At 43.7% G+C, this 17,942-nt stretch overlaps 1 protein-coding gene across 1 annotated transcript in view; it reads left to right on the top strand.

Moving 5' to 3' along the window:
• Nucleotides 1-17,942, top strand: part of LOC114599940 (formin-F-like) — a 134,392-nt gene that overhangs the window by 22,202 nt on the left and 94,248 nt on the right. The window lies entirely within an intron of this gene.

Raw genomic sequence — 17,942 nt, 5'->3', positions numbered from 1 at the left:
TGCCACCGTGCCACCGCCGCGTGATTTCTGTTCTCATCCTGAAGCAAAGTTCTTAACCCGAGGTACTATTTCTGGGTTAGCAGAGTCTATAACCTGAAGCGTCTGTAACCCGAAGCATCTGTAACCCGAGGTACCACTGTACATTCTCAAGTCTTCATTAGCAACTAAAAGTCAGCCCTTGTTGAATTTGACGTCATACAGAGCAACTGATAAAGCATTGAATTCAAAAAGCCCCAGATTTTGGCTACAAACAAAGAATGTGCTCTTGATTTTTCTTCCTTTTAGCTATGGCTTGAACTTTCTGGCATCTTATATGATGTCAAACCAGGGGGGGAATGGACACGGTTTGCAAAAAAATGGCTTGGCGAGCCAAGCTCTGAAACTCGGGAGACCCAATTAGTAGTGAAGGCTAGAGGTTCCCCAGTATTGCTCCACAGGACTGTTGTACAGTTTGAGATGATGAATGAAAAGCAGCTGAAAAACACCACAGAAGTGTACACAAACAAAGGCCACTTTGTCCAACAAGACATCCAAGGTAGAATGAAGCATCAATTCCATTTTCCTTTAGAGGTGAAACTGCTTAATTTGCACAACATGAGGACAGACACACAGCCATCCTGTGAAATTCACACTTCTCTGAATTTTGTGATGTGGTTCTCTAACCAAACGATGCTTGCAAAAACGCATCTGTGAGAGGAGATTGTATATAAAAATGAACATATTAGAAAAATATATACAAAAAGTATTATATTGGGGGAAATTGCTTGCAAAAATATGTACGCTGGTCAATACTGCATGCAAAAATGTGTTTATTAGGAGAAATTCATACTAAAACATTGATGAATTTTCATAAAGTTGTTTTTTTAAAAAAAGAAATCATTGTGGAAATGTGGAGAACTGCATTTAAAATAATAAAAATGAGAACTGGAGAGAATAGAAATGGACAGATCAGCCTTTCCCTACCCACCTTCTTTGAAAGAAGACACTTTCCATCATGCTCTGGGGTAGATCTCATTCCTTGCTAGTAAGGGATATTTTCCGTGTGTCAACAAGGGCTGGCTTTCAATAGATTGCAGTGAGAGAACTGCTGTGGTTTGTATGAAACCCTGACCCAGAATCAGGTAATCTACAAATGATTTAGGTCTGGGTTCCCCATGAACCTGCCAGATGCCTCGGGCAAGAGGACGCTTCCGTCATGCTCCACTTCTGAGGGCACCCATGGCTACAATGCCATACTAGGACCCAGAAGACTAGGTTTCAAATGCCCACCTGCCCATGAAACTCACTGGGTGACCTTGGGCCAGTCACTGCCTCTCAGTTTCACCTCCCTCACAGAGGAGTTGTGGGAATTAAATGAGGAGGGAAAGAGCCATGTATATCATTTTGAGCTCCTTGGAAAAAAAAGATGTAATATGAAAGGCAATAAAAAAAAATAACTTAATTGAAAACAAATGAATCCAATCTGCGTGTGTATACAGATTCCTTTGAGGACATTACAGTGTATGACCATAGTAGGTTTTGAGCCCTGAATGCTGCTCCTAATATAGGCTTTGTGCTTCTCATGAATGAAGTAAAATATTCTTTTATTGGTGACCTTCACCAGTTAATGGCTGCCTTTGGTTGGGCTCTTGCTGAATATGTGCTGTTCAATTTGATAGCTAAATACTGCAATTGAGGAGCCACTGACTGAGGAAGAGGGTACAAAGGTGCTGAGATTGCTTTGCTCGTCTGCCAGGGACAATAAGCATTTCCAGCCTAAATTTGAAATAAAAGCTATTTGCGTGGGATTACTATAGTCTCAGAAATGTGCAGGCCAATTTACAATAGCCATCAGTGAGAAATTGTGAGGAGAGAAGCGTTTTGAAACAGCTCTGAATTCTGAGGTTCTATGTGCCAATCCCATTCTCACAAAGTGTTCTAGTTGTACTCTGTCTTTCATCCATTCTGCTTTTTAACTAAACCCACCTTTGAGGACTGTTTCATAATTCATTTTCTCCCTTTCCAAATGCTCCATTTCCTTCAGAACAGGTTGGCAGGGAAGCAATTTATTAGAATTGGATCTATTTGGTGGGGTCTGGCAAAGCTACAGCTATGCCGGGAGTGAACAAACCAGCCAATTTCAGTTTTTCCTCTATTCCTAATCTGAATCTTATCATATATATATGAACATTCACCAGCATTTCAATGGTCCTTTCTCCTATTAATACAAATTGCTATGTGCAATACACACTTTTTTCCAAGCAACTGTCCTTTGTGTAATGCATTTATGTATGTTATTTCCATAAATGTATACATCTTAATGCACCCTTTGCCCTAAGATATATTTACAGGCACACTTTTGTATTGGTTGTTGTTGTTGTTGGAGAACCACAACAGAAAATTTGGAGAACTGCAAATTTCGAAGGATAACTTCAGTTTATATTTAGTTTCAGGAAATGCAAATGAGGTGGGTTTGCATTAAAATGTGAGCCCTAAACTTAGCTCATTTCACATAAAGCAGGCAGCTCATGAACTGCAGTTCCCAGGATCCAGCAGTCTGATCTGAAGTATATATAACCAGTGTGATATAGTGATCATATCTGTACCTGGGACACCCAGGTTCAAATCTTCACTCAGCCATGATGCTCACTGAGAAATGTTGCACTAGTTTTACTCTCTTAGCCTCACCTCCCCACAAGGGTTTTGTGATGATAAAATGGGGCCAGGTTGGGGGTGGGGAGAGAACTATGTATGCCACCTTGTGTTCCTCAGAAGAAATGTGGAAGAAAACTGTATTAAATAAGTAAATTCACAGAGGTGCCGATGAATGGCTTCTTTCACCCCATGCACAATACAGGAAAACAAGATACAGTGCAGTAGAAATCATGTAAAAGGAAAACAAAATCTAATTATAACCCTATCTACTAGTCTTCTTCTTCTTCTTCTTCTTCTTCTTCTTCTTCTTCTTCTTCTTCTTCTTCTTCTTCTTCTTCTTCTTCTTCTTCTATCACTTATAGCCAAGTAAGATTGTCTTCCATGAACATGGTTTCAACCGTGAGTCCATAAGTGACTGTGGAGGCCAATTCTGGATCCACACGTCCTTCCACAGTGGGGACATAGGTTTCCGGGTTGGAGTTGATCACGGTGAGAGTTTGCCAAGCATGCCTTCCTCTTAGCATGTTTCTCCCTTTCGTCCTGAATTTGAGTGTCTTCAAAACTCATGACACCTTTGATAAAGCCTGTTATCCAATTGGAGCACTTGCAGGCCAGTGTTTCCCAGTTGTCGGCGTTTATACTATATTTCTTCTAGATTTGCCTTGAGAGAGTCTTTGAACCTCTTTTGTTGACCACCAGCATTACGCTTTTCATTTTTAAGTTTTGAATAGAGTAGTTGCTTTGGAAGCCGATAATCAGGCATCCGCACAGCATGACCGGTCCAACAAAGTTGATGTTGAAGAATCATTGCTTTGACACTGGTGATCTTTGCTTCTTCCAGTACACTGGCATTAATTTGCCTGTCTTCCCAGGTGATGTGTAAAATTTGTCGGAGACACTGTTGATGGAATCTTTTGAGGAACTGGAGGTGGTGTCTGTAAGTGGTCCACATTTCACAAGTATACAATAAGGTTGGTAGTACAATAGCTTTGTAAACAAGCATTTTGGTTTCCCTGCGAATGTCCCAGTCCTCAAACACTCTGCACTTCAATAGGGAGAAAGCTGCTAGTGTTCTGGTGATGACGTCTATGAAAGAACAAAGTAATGTACAGCCTTGCTCTTTCAGTGCATATCAGAACTATTCTCCTCTAACTTTCCTCTCCACAACATCAGTGCTGTCGAGACTTCTTTGCCCCTGCTTGTTTTTGCTGGAAACACAAGAAGCCGAAGATTGCTTGCTGGCATGAGAAAGGGAGTATGGTACCAGGGGAAACAGCATGATAGGAAGTGCTCATTGCACCTGCATGCTAAGGAGGAGGAAATGATCAATGCCCTAAATGCATGAATTCAGAATTATGACTTTTATGCGTCTCATAGCACCCAAGATGTAACTTTCATTTAAACAGGAATGGGCATATGTGCAGAACCATAACCAGAAGTAATACTCAACACAAGTCAGATGAATATTAATAAGCCATTCCTCCTATACCCTAATGCAGTGCTTCTCAAACTTTTTTCTCTGGGCCACACTTTCAGAAGAAAATTTTTCTCACGCTACACCCGTTTTTTTATATAAATACATAAGAAAACAAAAAGAAATGACTCCCAGTAGTGCTTGATTTAGAACATAGAACACAACCACTTTATAATATGATCACGGGACATCCAGTAAGTATACCAATGCAGCTGCACAAGAACATGAATCATTCCCAAACTATAATTAGGAACAAGCCTCTTACATATGTACCTTAAGTAGGTATACAGGCTCAGTGAAAGGTGTGAGCTTGCTTTTGCCAGGTAATCTCATTTGTATTAGGTCTCACTTGAGACAAACTCTCATCTCCTCATCAACACAAAGAAGCCTTTCTCTTTTCTGATCAGAGATGAAATTCCCTGTTCACAACAATATGTCGTAGAGTACTGTAGAAGAATAGCCGGTGCTCTTGAATATATATATATATATATATATATATATATATATATATATATGGACACGGGTGGCGCTGTGGGTAAAAGCCTCAGCGCCTAGGGCTTGCCGATCGAAAGGTCGGCGGTTCGAATCCCTGTGGCGGGGTGCGCTCCCGTTGCTCGGTCCCAATGCCTGCCAACCTAGCAGTTCGAAAGCACTCCTGGGTGCAAGTAGATAAATAGGGACCGCTTACTAGCGGGAAGGTAAACGGCGTTTCCGTGTGTGGCTCTGGCTCGCCAGATGCAGCTTGTCACGCTGGCCACGTGACCCAGAAGTGTCTCCGGACAGCGCTGGCCTCCGGCCTCTAGAGTGAGATGGGCGCACAACCCTAGAGGGCAGGGGTACCTTTACCTTTACCTATATATATATATATATATATATATATATATATATATGTGTGTGTGTGTGTGTATATATATATTTGTTTTGATACTATACTGTACTATACTACACTGAAATGTTTAAATGTTTATTTGATTGTCCTTGAAACTTCCTGGCACACCGGCATGCCACACCCTTTGAGAACTACTGTGCTAGTGATTTTTCCACTGCCAGGCTGACTGCACCTTTCTCTGGCTCATTTGATGAAATTAATTCTGCAAAGAGATTGATTTGGTTTGTGGCTTAGGCACCACATGTTGAGCATGTGGAGAAAAAACTTAAACACGTTGCAGAGTTCCCAAAAATAGACCAGAGGCAATTGTACTTCATCCAGCAGAGCTTTACTGCTACTGAAGGCAAATGAGCATAATGGCCACAAATCCAATACATTCTGGCTTGGCACAGTTCATAAAAAATCCAGCTGCAGCAGACTTATCTTAAACTAACAAGAACTTGTAGTAAGACTAAAACTGAACACTATATACAGAACAGAACACCACACTGGAACAAAGAGAGAGAAACAGTTATGGACCACAGGTATGAAGTTCACGGCATGTAATGCCTTAAGAGAGAATATTATGAAAATGATATACAGGTGGTACATGACACCAGTCAAGCTTGCAAAAATTTATCATTTGCCCGATAATAAATGTTGGAAATGTAAACAAACTGAAGGTACATTCTTTCACCTTTGGTGGACGTGCCCAAGGATTAAGGCTTTCTGGGAGATGATTTATAACGAAATGAAAAAGGTATTTAAATATACATTTCTGAAGAAACCAGAGGCCTTTCTCCTAGGCATGGTTGGCCAATTGGTGCCAAAGAAGGATAGAACTTTCTTTATGTATGCTACAACAGCAGCAAGAATACTTATTGCAAAGTACTGGAAGACACAAGAACTACCCACCTTGGAAGAATGGCAGATGAAGATGATAGACTATATGGAACTGGCGGAAATGACTGGCAGAATCCGAGACCAGGGAGAAGAGTTGGTGGAAGAAGATTGGAAGAAATTTAAAGATTATCTACAGAAATACTGTAAAATTAATGAATGTTAGAACGATGTCGGAATGAAGTTAAGTGGTCTTAGCAGCAATGTTATAAAGGTGTATGTAAAAATGGATTGCTAATAGATGTGAATCTAAAGTTATAATATATTAAGACAAAGGATTAAGATAAAAACAAAGAGGGAAAGAATTTGCTGAATTAACTAATTGAACTGGAATGCAAAAAAGGGAGGTGTGAGGAGGTCAGGGAAACAAGTAAATGAAAGACAATATATGGAAAGACTGATTTGTTTTTAATTGTTCTTTATTTTTCTGCTTTTTGTATTTTCTTTTTTCTATTTCTTATCTCTTTTTTCTTATTGTAATTTTGTTTGAAACTTTAATAAATATCATTTAAAAAAAAAAGAAAAAAAGAAAGAGTAAGTGAATCCCAGGCTCCTTCTGGCTTGACTATTATAATCAGCATGATCTTGACTGAAAGATAACAGAACCAGTTTAAACCACCTGTACTCAGCTTCTCAGAAGGAATAACCCAAAAAAGAACCTTCTTCCACACTGAGTAGAAACCTTTCAGAACCCTCTTGAACTAAGCAGAACAGAAAAGATCTCTATACATTAGATCAATACTGTATTTTTCGCCCTATAGGGTGCACCGGCCCATAGGGCGCACCTAGTTTTCAGGGGGGGGGGAGGAAATCAAGGAAAAAATATGATCCCCCCCCCGCAGCTCTGGGAACAGCGGACAGGCTGCAGCCTGTGCGCTACTCCAAGACCTTCTTCCTGCTTTTGCGGGAGGTGGCGGAATTCCCCCACCTCCCGCAAAAGCCCACAGGAGCCCCGCGCACGACTCCTGCGGGCTTTTCGACCAGGAGGGAGAAGGGACTGAAACGGCCAGTCAGTCCCTTCTCCCTCCTCGGGGAAAAGCCCCCAAGAGCGGTGTGCTCTTTGAAGGGGCTGCGCGGCTCCTGCGGGCTTTTCTACGAGGTGGGGGAATTCCCCCACCTCATAGAAAAGCCAGCAGAAGCCGCGCAGCCCCTTTAAAGAGCGCACGGCTTCTGCGGGCTTCTGCGGGAGGTGGGGGAATTCCCCCATCTGCAAAAGCCCACAGGAGGGAGAAGGGACGGACTCGGCCAGTCAGTCCCTTCTCCCTCCTTGGGGAAAAGCCCCCAAGAGCGGTGCGCTCTTTAAAGGGCGTGCAGCTCCTGCGGGCTTTTCGACCCAGCTTGTGGGGCTGGCGATGGGTGGAAGTGCTGCTTTCCCTCACTGCCAGCCTCAAAGCCGGGCTGGAGAGTAGCGGGAAGGTGTCGCACGCCTTCCCGCTGCCCCCCGATCCTCTGGGGCTGCGATGAGGGGAAGGGCTGCTTTCCCCCACCGCCAACCTCAAAGAGCAGACTCTTCTGGCTTCAGCGAAAGCAACGCAAAGCCTCTGGAGCGCAGGCTTCCTAGGCTTCGCGTTGCTATCGCTGAAGCCAAGGAGCCTGCATTTGCCCCATAGGACGCACACACATTTCCCCTTCATTTTTGGAGGGGAAAAAGTGCTTCCTATAGGGCGAAAAATACGGTACTTTCTGTACTAGGAAATGCAAACTGACACCACAGTCCTCAAAGAATAGGGATTTAGTTGGTTTTGGATGGACTAAACTGGCTCATATACATGCAATCTGCTCTAGCTTTGATTAGGCTTTAGACTGGGTGTGCCAGTTTAGGGGGTGAAATTAATTTATGCAAATATCTTTGGCGAGCAGTCTTAAAAATATGTTTTTGGGTGTGAGGAAATCAAACATGCTTTTTGTGGTTGGGCAACGTTTAGCTTGGTAAATTTGACGAAGAAATTAGACGAAGAAGCGCATTTGATGAAGAAGCACATAAACTACTTTCGTATAGCCCCAAAATTTTAATGTTACCTTCTGAAAATGTCAGTAACAACAACAATAATTAATATCAATAATATAACTACAAGTACCTGGCAATCATTTTTAATGATTTATGTGCAATATTACACACATTGTCATGAACTGGCAGGACAAGGAGCTGGGACTGGGACACACCAGGGCAAGCAGGGGATGGGGAAGGAAGTACTCACAGGTGATGGAGGATTGTGAGGGGATGGAGGTCAGTGCACAGGAACCAGAGCAGCAGAACCCACCACCAAAGCCAGAGGGGTCTCTCTCACCACAAACACGGAGGGCTCTGAGGCATAGAGAGCAGTGGGAGGGCATAGGGAGGCTGAGGCAGGCAAGGGCCCACAGCTTAGTTCCCTAACTGACCAGATGGGGCTTGCTAGCTCTGGGAGAAGGTGTGTGATTCTTCAGATGGAGTAGGCTTGGAACAGTTGAGGGCCATCTGCCTCCTCAAGCCCAGATGCTGCAATAAGAATGGAAAGTGCAAAAGGGAAGCAGAACTGAGGTGCAGAACATACTCAACTGCCCATGTTGAAGGACCTTGCCTTGGATGTTCTGGCACCTCTATGGGATTGTGTTTTTGGTTTGACTCTGGACTGTATCCTGACTGCTGGACTTCAGACTTGGCTACTTGGATTGACCCTGGACTACATTTCCTGACCTTTGGACTTTGTTTGCGTGGATTGACACTTTTAACTTTGGGTTCGGCATACTGACTTGCTGCCAGGTAGTCCAGGCGTTCAGGACACACATCTTACTTGTCTAGCAAAACTAAATTATATCAATCTAACTAAAATATCTTCCACATTCCCAAGTCACATTACAACATTTTAGCACCCATCGTTTCTGGAATTTGAAAGCTGAAAGATTCAACGTGCCAAAGTGAGTGTGATTCGGGGCAAACACCTTGTATTCTTTGCTCACAGAAATGTAGGACTTAGCATGCTGGAACAAGTCCCCAGTAAATAGACCTCTACTGCTGAGTCTCCCACAGGGCTCAGTGCCAGGGATTTCATATGACTCTGTAAAGCCCACACTCTTCAGCTCTAACGCAGCAGGAGCTCGCTTTCATCTTGACACCAGCAGCTCAGTTTTTTTCTATTTTGACATCTTCTGGCAACCATGCTACTTTCTCTTTTCTCCTCAGCAAGAGCTCATGTTAGTTCTCTTAAAAGAAAAACTCCCAAAATGAGACTGGCAATTCACATTTTTACAGATTCATTATACTGGGATACTGGAGTTACGCCAGGAAGGGAGAGCAGCACGCTCTGGCTTCCATCACGAGATGGATGGCCACTGGATGGATGGCCACAAGGGGAAAGCTAGTCTGGGTCCAGAACTGGCCTACTCGTGAGGTATGGTGAGACAATTGCCTCAGGGCAGCAGGCTTGTAAGTTACAGGGAACCAGGCAGAGGGCCTTCTCGGTAGTGGCACCCTCCCTGTGGAATGCCCTCCCACCAGATGTCAAAGAGAACAACAACTACCAGACTTTTAGAAGACACCTGAAGGCAGCCCTGTTTAGGGAAGCTTTTAATGTTTGATGTATTACAGTATTTTAATATTTTTTTGGAAGCTGCCCAGAGTGGCTGGGGAAGCCCAGCCAGATGGGCAGGGTATAAATAATATAAATAAATTGTTGTTGTTGTTGTTGTTTTGTTGTTGTTGTTGTTGTTGTTGTTATTATTATTTTAGGACGCGGGTGGCGCTGTGGGTAAAACCTCAGCGCCTAGGACTTGCCGATCGCATGGTCAGTGGTTCGAATCCCCGCGGCGGGGTGCGCTCCCGTCGTTCGGTCCCAGCACCTGCCAACCTAGCAGTTCGAAAGCACCCCCGGGTGCAAGTAGATAAATAGGGACCTCTTACCAGCGGTAAGGTAAACGGCGTTCCGTGTGCTGCGCTGGCTCGCCAGATGCAGCTTGTCACACTGGCCACGTGACCTGGAAGTGTCTGCGGACAGCGCTGGCTCCCGGCCTATAGAGTGAGATGAGCGCACAACCCTAGAGTCTGTCAAGACTGGCCCGTATGGGCAGGGGTACCTTTACCTTTATTATTATTTTAAAATAGGGTTGTAATTTTTTCTTTATTCTCTTTTCTATTTTGTAAACCACTTTGAGGGTTGTTTTTTTTAAAAAAATAATAATCAAGCAGTTTATAAATTTTATCGACTAACTAAATAAAAATTTGAACCCCGTTTTCCCAGGTCCCAATCTAACACTACATCACACAGACAGACCCTATTTTCCAGGGACGTCCCTGATTTAGAGAATCCGCCCCGGTATCTGAATTGATCCCGGAATGTCCCACTTTTCCTTGGGCTGTCCCTGTTTTCATCGGAGAAATGTTGGAGGGTATGCACAAGCTCTGAATTTCTTCCCTATACCTATATCGGGCAACCCTGTTTCCTTGGAGATACACTTGAAACTAAATGAACACCAGCAGCTAAATAATGCAAAAATCCCTGTGCAAGACCCTCACTATAGTTACAAGTCAGCAAATGAGCATCTGTGAGTAATACAATGTGACTGAGCTACTTCATCTCTGAAGTGACAGTCACAAATAATGCTTTTAAACAAAGTGTAGCAGCTTTGGGCTATGCTTTCATTATGCTGAATGGAAGCAATCTGAAGTTGAAAATGGGGTTAAGGCCATTGTGGGAAGCCATCCTTTGATAGTAGGTGGGGGAGCTCGAGGAAAAACTGATATGAAAGTCCTGACAAAAGGGAGAAGTGCATACAGATTAAAATGAATCCTGTGCCAAAACCAGTTGTTGTTGGTTTTTTTTTTTTTTTAATTCTCTATCAGTTAACAAGAAAAGAAGCTGCATTTGAAAATTATCATAGAAAGTTTCAGTGAAATTTTCCTGGAAAGGGTGGAGGGCATTTGCTACACTTTCCTTAATTTCAAAAGGTGTTTCTGAGTGCCCTTTCACTCTCCAAATGATCTCTCAAGCGTTCTGCATTCTGTAGCCTTCCTGGGTGACTCTGTTAAATGAGAATTTCATGATGTACTAAGCTGGGCTTTCCTGAAATAATGGGGAAGTGGGGATACTTCTGTGATGCAATTAACATCTCTTAATTAAAAAACCCAGTTCTTTTACTTTTACTTATTTCCTTGTTGATTTCTTTAAAAGTAAAAGAACCCAAAGTTCTTTTACTTTTAAAGAAATCAACAAGGAAATAATTTTAAAAGAAAAAGAAAGCACTTCCCTTAAAATCAACACCAGCGATTTCATCGATCTCAGCAGCTCAATAGCCAGCCTTCCTGACCTCATGTACTTCAATTAAAGCTCAGGGGTTTATTTTCAAATTGTAGCCAGTTTTCAGTGAGATAGGGTTTTTGTTTTTTTGTTTTGCTTTTACATCAATTTCCTGTATGTGTGCAGCCCACAGCCTTTTCCTTCAGGCTATCAAACTCTATATAAGCTTTAATATCATGGTTGCTGTTAAACTAATAGAAAACCCATTGTCAGAGTGTGGATTCCTATATACCCAAAAAGATACTTGGTAGATATGCCAAGATTTTGACCAAAGCGTTAATTTTGACAGCTGAAGACCTCAATAACTGATGGAACATTTCTCCAGTTTTAATGTACCCTGAACCTTAAATCTTCTTCTGATACTTTTCTCCAAGTCCTCACTCTGAGGGAATCTCGGAGAATGTGCTCCCCACCTGTGGACAGCTCTCCCCAAGGAAGTCCACCTGGTGCCTTCACTGACATTTTTTCAGCACCAGGTAAAGACTTACCTTTCACCAACCACCCAGAACTGAGGTGATGCTTTGCTGTTAGTGTGGTACCAAAGCTTCCTTGCGGCATTATGGAGAGGGGTGGTACATATATTAATGATTGCAGCCATTTTGTATGTGTTACTCCAATGGTATTTTACATGCCACCCCCAATATCTGCTGAACAAGATCCCAGGGGGTTCTAGGCACTTACCGTTGGGAAATCGAGGCACAGCTGACACCATATTTTTAAGAAATATGGTGGGTTTGTTTTTTTGACACATATTTACACCTACAGCCTTCAATGGAGGGGGTGCAGAACATTACATCCCAAGAGTTTTTCATTTTTCGTCTCATAGCTCCAGCAAGTTTAGGCCCATAGTAACAGGGACGCGGGTGGCGCTGTGGGTAAAAGCCTCAGCGCCTAGGGCTTGCCGATCGAAAGGTCGGCGGTTCGAATCCCCGCGGTGGGGTGCGCTCCCGTTGTTCGGTCCCAGCGCCTGCCAACCTAGCAGTTCGAAAGCACCCCCGGGTGCAAGTAGATAAATAGGGACCGCTTACTAGCGGGAAGGTAAACGGCGTTTCCGTGTGCGGCTCTGGCTCGCCAGAGCAGCGATGTCACGCTGGCCACGTGACCCAGAAGTGTCTCCGGACAGCGCTGGCCCCTGGCCTCTTGAGTGAGATGGGCGCACAACCCTAGAGTCTGTCAAGACTGGCCCGTACGGGCAGGGGTACCTTTACCTTTACCTTTACCTTTAACAGTCAGTCATGGCTCCCAGTCTCTTGGTGCAGAACTCCTCTGCATTGGAATTCTGCATGGAATTCTCTTTGCTTCCTTCTCCTTGTTCCCAGAACACCTTGCCAAAAAACCTCTGTGTGACATCATGCCCTCGTTTCCCTAGCAAGCTTCCCCTCACCTTAGAGCCTTTTATCTTGTAGATGGCTTAATGATATCATCTTCCTGCCCCTCAGAAAAACAAGCCCAGACTTTCAGCTCTCATTAAACCCTGGCACCCAATAATCTAGAGGGGGAAATTTGGCACCCAAGGACCTAGAGAATCTCTGTTCCCCAACTAACCCATAACCAGGGCTCCCCCCCAGCCAGAACTCATCAGAACTCACATGTAGGATCCATTGCCATTCTAAAAGAACGAGGGAACTTTTCACAGTGAGTTCTGGCACCTCTTTTTCTAGAAAAATAGCACTGCCCATAACAGTATAATGTCTTTCAAGAACAGCTCAAGAACAAAGAAAAGCATGCGAGGAGGGTGGGGAGCAGGGTGAGCAAGTAGTATAGCCTTGGCAGGGGTCATAGCCTGGCCAGAGTCCCAAGGGCCACTTGGAAGGGCCTGGAGGGATACATTTGACCCCTGGCCCTGAGGTTCCACACCCATGCACTGGAACTTAGAATCACAGAATGGTAGAGTTGAAAAGCAACCCAAAGGGCCATCTACCCTTGCAATGCAGGAATCACAGCTAAGTTCGGGCCCCTGCAATTCCAGAGCCCATTGAATGCATCTGGTTGTGTGGGTCCCTGCTCCCCTCCAGCTGCTAAGCCATGCTGAGGAGGGGGGTGGGGTTGTTAAGCATTGGGACTATGGTGGGCAGGAAGGGATGATTAAATTTTTCTTCCCCAGAGGCATGGTTTCAATGAAAATTGCCCTCACTAGCTGCTATTTGCCTTGGTAAGGACAGTTTTTCTTCTTGAATGAGGAGCATCTTCTGTGCATGTGTGATTTTTTCACCAGGGACTCAGTTAGGTAAAGGTAAAGAGACCCCTGACCATTAGGTCCAGTCTTGACTGACTCTGGGGTTGCGGCGCTCATCTCGCTTTTTGGCCAAGGGAGCCAGCGTACAGCTTCTGGGTCATGTGGCCAGCATGACTAAGCCGCTTCTGGCGAACCAGAGCAGCGCGCGGAAATGCCAGAGCAGCACACGGAAACGCCATTTACCTTCCCGCAGGAGCGGTACCTATTTATCTACTTGCACTTTGACGTGCTTTCGAACTGCTAGGTTGGCAGAAGTAGGGAACGAGCAACAGGAGCCCACCCTGTCAGTGATGTCACTGCTGACCTTCTGATCGGCAAGTCCTAGGCTCTGTGGTTTAACCCACAGCGCCACAGGGACTCAGTTATTCAGCTGCAAATAAAACATTTTAAATGTGTTGTAAAGTGCAATATACAAATGTGACAGTAAGCTATGCAAAATTCAATGTATTTTTCAAAACTTTTTTTTGAAAAAGCATTTTCACAGCGCTGTATATATGTGTGTAGATTCTACCCTGGACTGCCTCATGGGGGAAAGGGTTAACCCTCTTCCTTATGTGCTGTGATCCCAAGATCATTTCCCCTCCCACATGACTGCTAAAACTCCCATATACATAAATTACATGATCACATTTAATGCAACATGTAGTTTCGTCTTAAGAGCTACACAGCTCTTTGAGTTATAAGCAACCTCCATTTCTGAGGAATTTGTAATTTCTATGTTCATGAAGAACATTTTCAGAGAGTAAGAGCAATTGCGAAAGGAATGTGGTGAAAGGTTTTTAAGAATCACAAACCAGGTAAGGGTCTCTCAAGAGCCAATATAACTATAATTGACTTTCCTGTAGGGGGAATGTAATAGCAGCTACCCCTTGCTGGAAACTTTTCCTGCACACTAGAATGACTTGTCAATTATCGAGCTCATGCCCATTAATGTTGTATATGAAGCACAGAACCGTTGGCAGGTAATTTCAGAGCAGTTTTATTCAAGAGTTCATTGCGTCTTCTTTTTTCCAGCAGAGGAGCTTCAGAGAACATCAAGTACAAGTGGAATGAATGCCACAAATATGTTATTAAAATGACAACTCCCCCAAATGCAATCGGGTTCCAGCAGAGCATATAGCAAGCAGGATCGCAATAAAGAATCTTAAGAACGGGGACATACGGAGCTCAGATTGTCAAAGAAGCCTTGTTTATCCTCCATGAGCTGCTCTCCAGAGTTGCAGACAGGCCTTTTCCAGTCCTACCTGGAGATGCTGATGATTGAACACAGTTTGCAATCAAAGCATGTGGTCTACTACAGAATTGCAGCCCTTCCCCAAACAGTGATATTGATGCCCCCAGCATTTGTGGAACCCGATACTCGATAGTATTAGGCTGATGCCACACAAGAAACTGCTATCCAAACCTTGCCCCATAGATCTCTGCCTCACAAATGTGCTCTTCAGAGGTTATCTGTGTTTACGCGGCATATAAATTCTGTTAAATAAAGAAGCACTGCTGAGAGTACCACCACATGCTCCATAGGTGCGCTTAATTTACACTAGCAACAGGGTTTTTAGTGTTGCAGCTTCGCTCTATAAGATGCACCAGACCACAAGACGCACCTAGTTTTTGGAGGAGGAAAACAAGAAAAAAATAATATTCTGAATCTCAGAAGCCAGAACAGCAAGAGGGATCGCTGCGCAGTGAAAGCAGCAATCCCTCTTGCTGTTCTGGCTTCTGGGATAGCTGCGCAGCCTGCATTCGCTCCATAAGACGCACACACATTTCCCCTTACTTTTTAGGAGGGAAAAAGTGAGTCTTATAGAGCAAAAAATACGGTACCGGGTAATTAGTCAGGTACCTAGCCTCTTATCATTTAAGTAGCTACTGTAGATGTTTGAGTGGGCTTTCCCTCTGAAGTATTGAATTTATGAAAATAATAATAATGCCCCACATAACCGATCACATGACATGACCAGTTGAATGGCAATGTTCATTAACTTTGGGAGGGCAGCCCCTTTAAATATTTTAGTGGGGGGGGGGGCGGCAAAGGGACCTCAGCCCCTAGGAGTTGGCTCCTATGTTTCTGGCTGTGAAATGGTTTATAAAAATGTTAAATTAATACAGTTGATTCCAACTAAGTTTCACTCAGTGGAGACTCATGGCAGTTAATAAAGATAAGTTTGTCATGCCTATTAATTTCAGTGGGTCTAATGTGAGTAATAATAATACTATTTTATTATTTATACCCCACCCATCTGGCTGGGTTTCCCCAGCCACTCTGGGTGGCTTCCAACAAAATATTAAAATACAACAATTCATCAAATATTAAAAGCTTCCCTAACTAAAATTGAATACAACCCACAGTATGGGATGTGGGTGGCGCTGTGGTCTAAACCACTGAGCCTCTTGGGCTTGCTGATCAGAAGGTCGGCAGTTCGAATCCCCATTACGGGGTGAGCTCCCATTGCTCTGTACCAGCTCCTGCCAACCTAACAGTTCAAAAGTACACCAGTGCAAGTAGATAAATAGGTACCACTGCGGTGGGAAGGTAAATGGCATTTCTGTGCTTCCATCACAGTGTTCTTAGGGTTTTCTTCTAATTTGAAAACATAAAATTATCCCCCCCACCACCTCAGGAGGTAGGAAGGTGGGGCTGATTATAGAATCAGCTGTGCATCAGTTCTCTCTAGGAGCAACTCTATGCAGTTGGTGTCCCGAGAATGCATTGTCTTAAACATTACAATTACGTTTTATATAAAGATGGGGAACATAGAACAGGTTGTCCAGAAGAGGTACAAAAATGACCTCTAGAGAAGGGCCATAGCTCAGTTGTAGAGCATTTGTCTTGCACATAGAAGGTTCCAGGTTTCATCCCTGGCATCTCCAGGTAGGGCTAGGAAGGCTCCTCTCTTTCAATCCATGTAGATAATATAGAGATAGATGGACCACTGGATCTGGCTCAGTATGAGGTAGATTCCTTTGTTCCTATGCTACACTTATCATATGCTTGTGGGGGCAGAAAGTATTCGGTAATAATAATAACTTATTATTATTAATACCCTGCCCATCTGGCTGGGTTTCACCAGCCATTCTGGGAGGCTCTCAACAGAATATTAAAAATATGACAAAACATATTATATTAAACACTTTCCTAAAGAGGGCTGCCTTCAGATGTCTTCTAAAAGTCAGGTAGTTGTTTATTTCCTTGACATCTGATAGGAGGGCGTTTCACAGGGCAGGCGCCACTACCAAGAAGGCCCTCTGCCTGGTTCAGTGCAACCTCGCTTCTCACAGTGAGGGAACCACCAGAAGGCCCTTGGAGCTGGACCTCAGCGTCCGGACTGGATGGGGGGTGGAGACGCTCCTTCATGGTAGCATGGATTTGTTCCTGCACTTTGTTACAGAGAACAAGCAGCTAAAGGGACAGCATTTTCAATCCTTACTGGGGGTTGCTACTCATATCCCTTGGGACGCGGGTGGCGCTGCGGTCTAAACTACTGAGCCTCTTGGGTTTGCTGATCAGAAGGTTGGCGGTTTGAATATGCATGATGGTGGTGAGCTCCTGTTGCCCTGTCCCAGCTTCTGCCAACCTAGCAGTTCGAAAGCATACCAGTGCAAGTAGATAAATAGGTACTACAGCGGTGGGAAGGTAAACAGTGTTTCTATGCGCTCTGGCTTCCGTCACAGTGTCCCGTTGCACCAGAAGCAGTTTAGTCATGCTGACCACATGACCCAGAAAGCTGTCTGTCGAAAAATGCCAGTTCCCTTGGCCTGAAATGTGAGATGAGTGCCACATCCCATAGTCCTCTTTGACTGGACTTAACTGTTCAGGCTCCTTTACCTTTTACCCCTTTACTCATAACCTTTAAAAGACAACTATATTACATCCAACAAGTGTGCATTTTGTTTAAGTCGGGGTGTTCACACATTGCATCCAACCAGTGTACAATTTGCGTACCTGTGTACAAAATAGCTGAGCTGAACAAGTGTGCACTCTGTCACACAGACATTTGCATACATGTAGACAGCTTGTGCCTGTGTTCATTGTGTACAAGCCTTCTGTGTACACAAATAGATGAGCTGCATGATCCTACATGTAACCTTATTCACATGTAACCTTCAATGAGTGTACAGTCCATGTACCTGTGTGCACAATAATTTATTTATTAAATTATATTATTTACATGCCACAAAATAGCAGGCCTGTGTACAACAATATGTATACAATAAAAGAGTTGAGCTGTACAAATAAACAGGTGTTCACTCTTTGAACAAGTCTACTGTCAGGGAAAGCTTAGCGAACACACCATCCAAGAAGCTAGAAAAGAACTGTGGGTTTTTTCTCTCTCTCTAATGGAACAGCAATAGAATACACTCTTAGGAAAAACATGTGATCTCAGATTTGCTGGTATCCTTTAAGGAATTAGAATGTTTGCAGGCAATGAAAGCTGTCACCTGACTGTATCTTTCTCATGTTTGTTCTGAGAACACAAGGATGAGTATCTAAAGTCTTTTCCAACAGCAGTTCTGTGACTTGCTAGCATTTCGTCCGTCTGGCAAAAAAAGTGTGGC

Source organism: Podarcis muralis, chromosome 5, assembly GCF_964188315.1.
Source record: "Podarcis muralis chromosome 5, rPodMur119.hap1.1, whole genome shotgun sequence".
NCBI lineage: Eukaryota > Metazoa > Chordata > Lepidosauria > Squamata > Lacertidae > Podarcis > Podarcis muralis.
The sequence above is the reverse complement of the archived record's forward strand: the minus strand, read 5'-3'. Positions and strand labels throughout refer to the sequence as shown.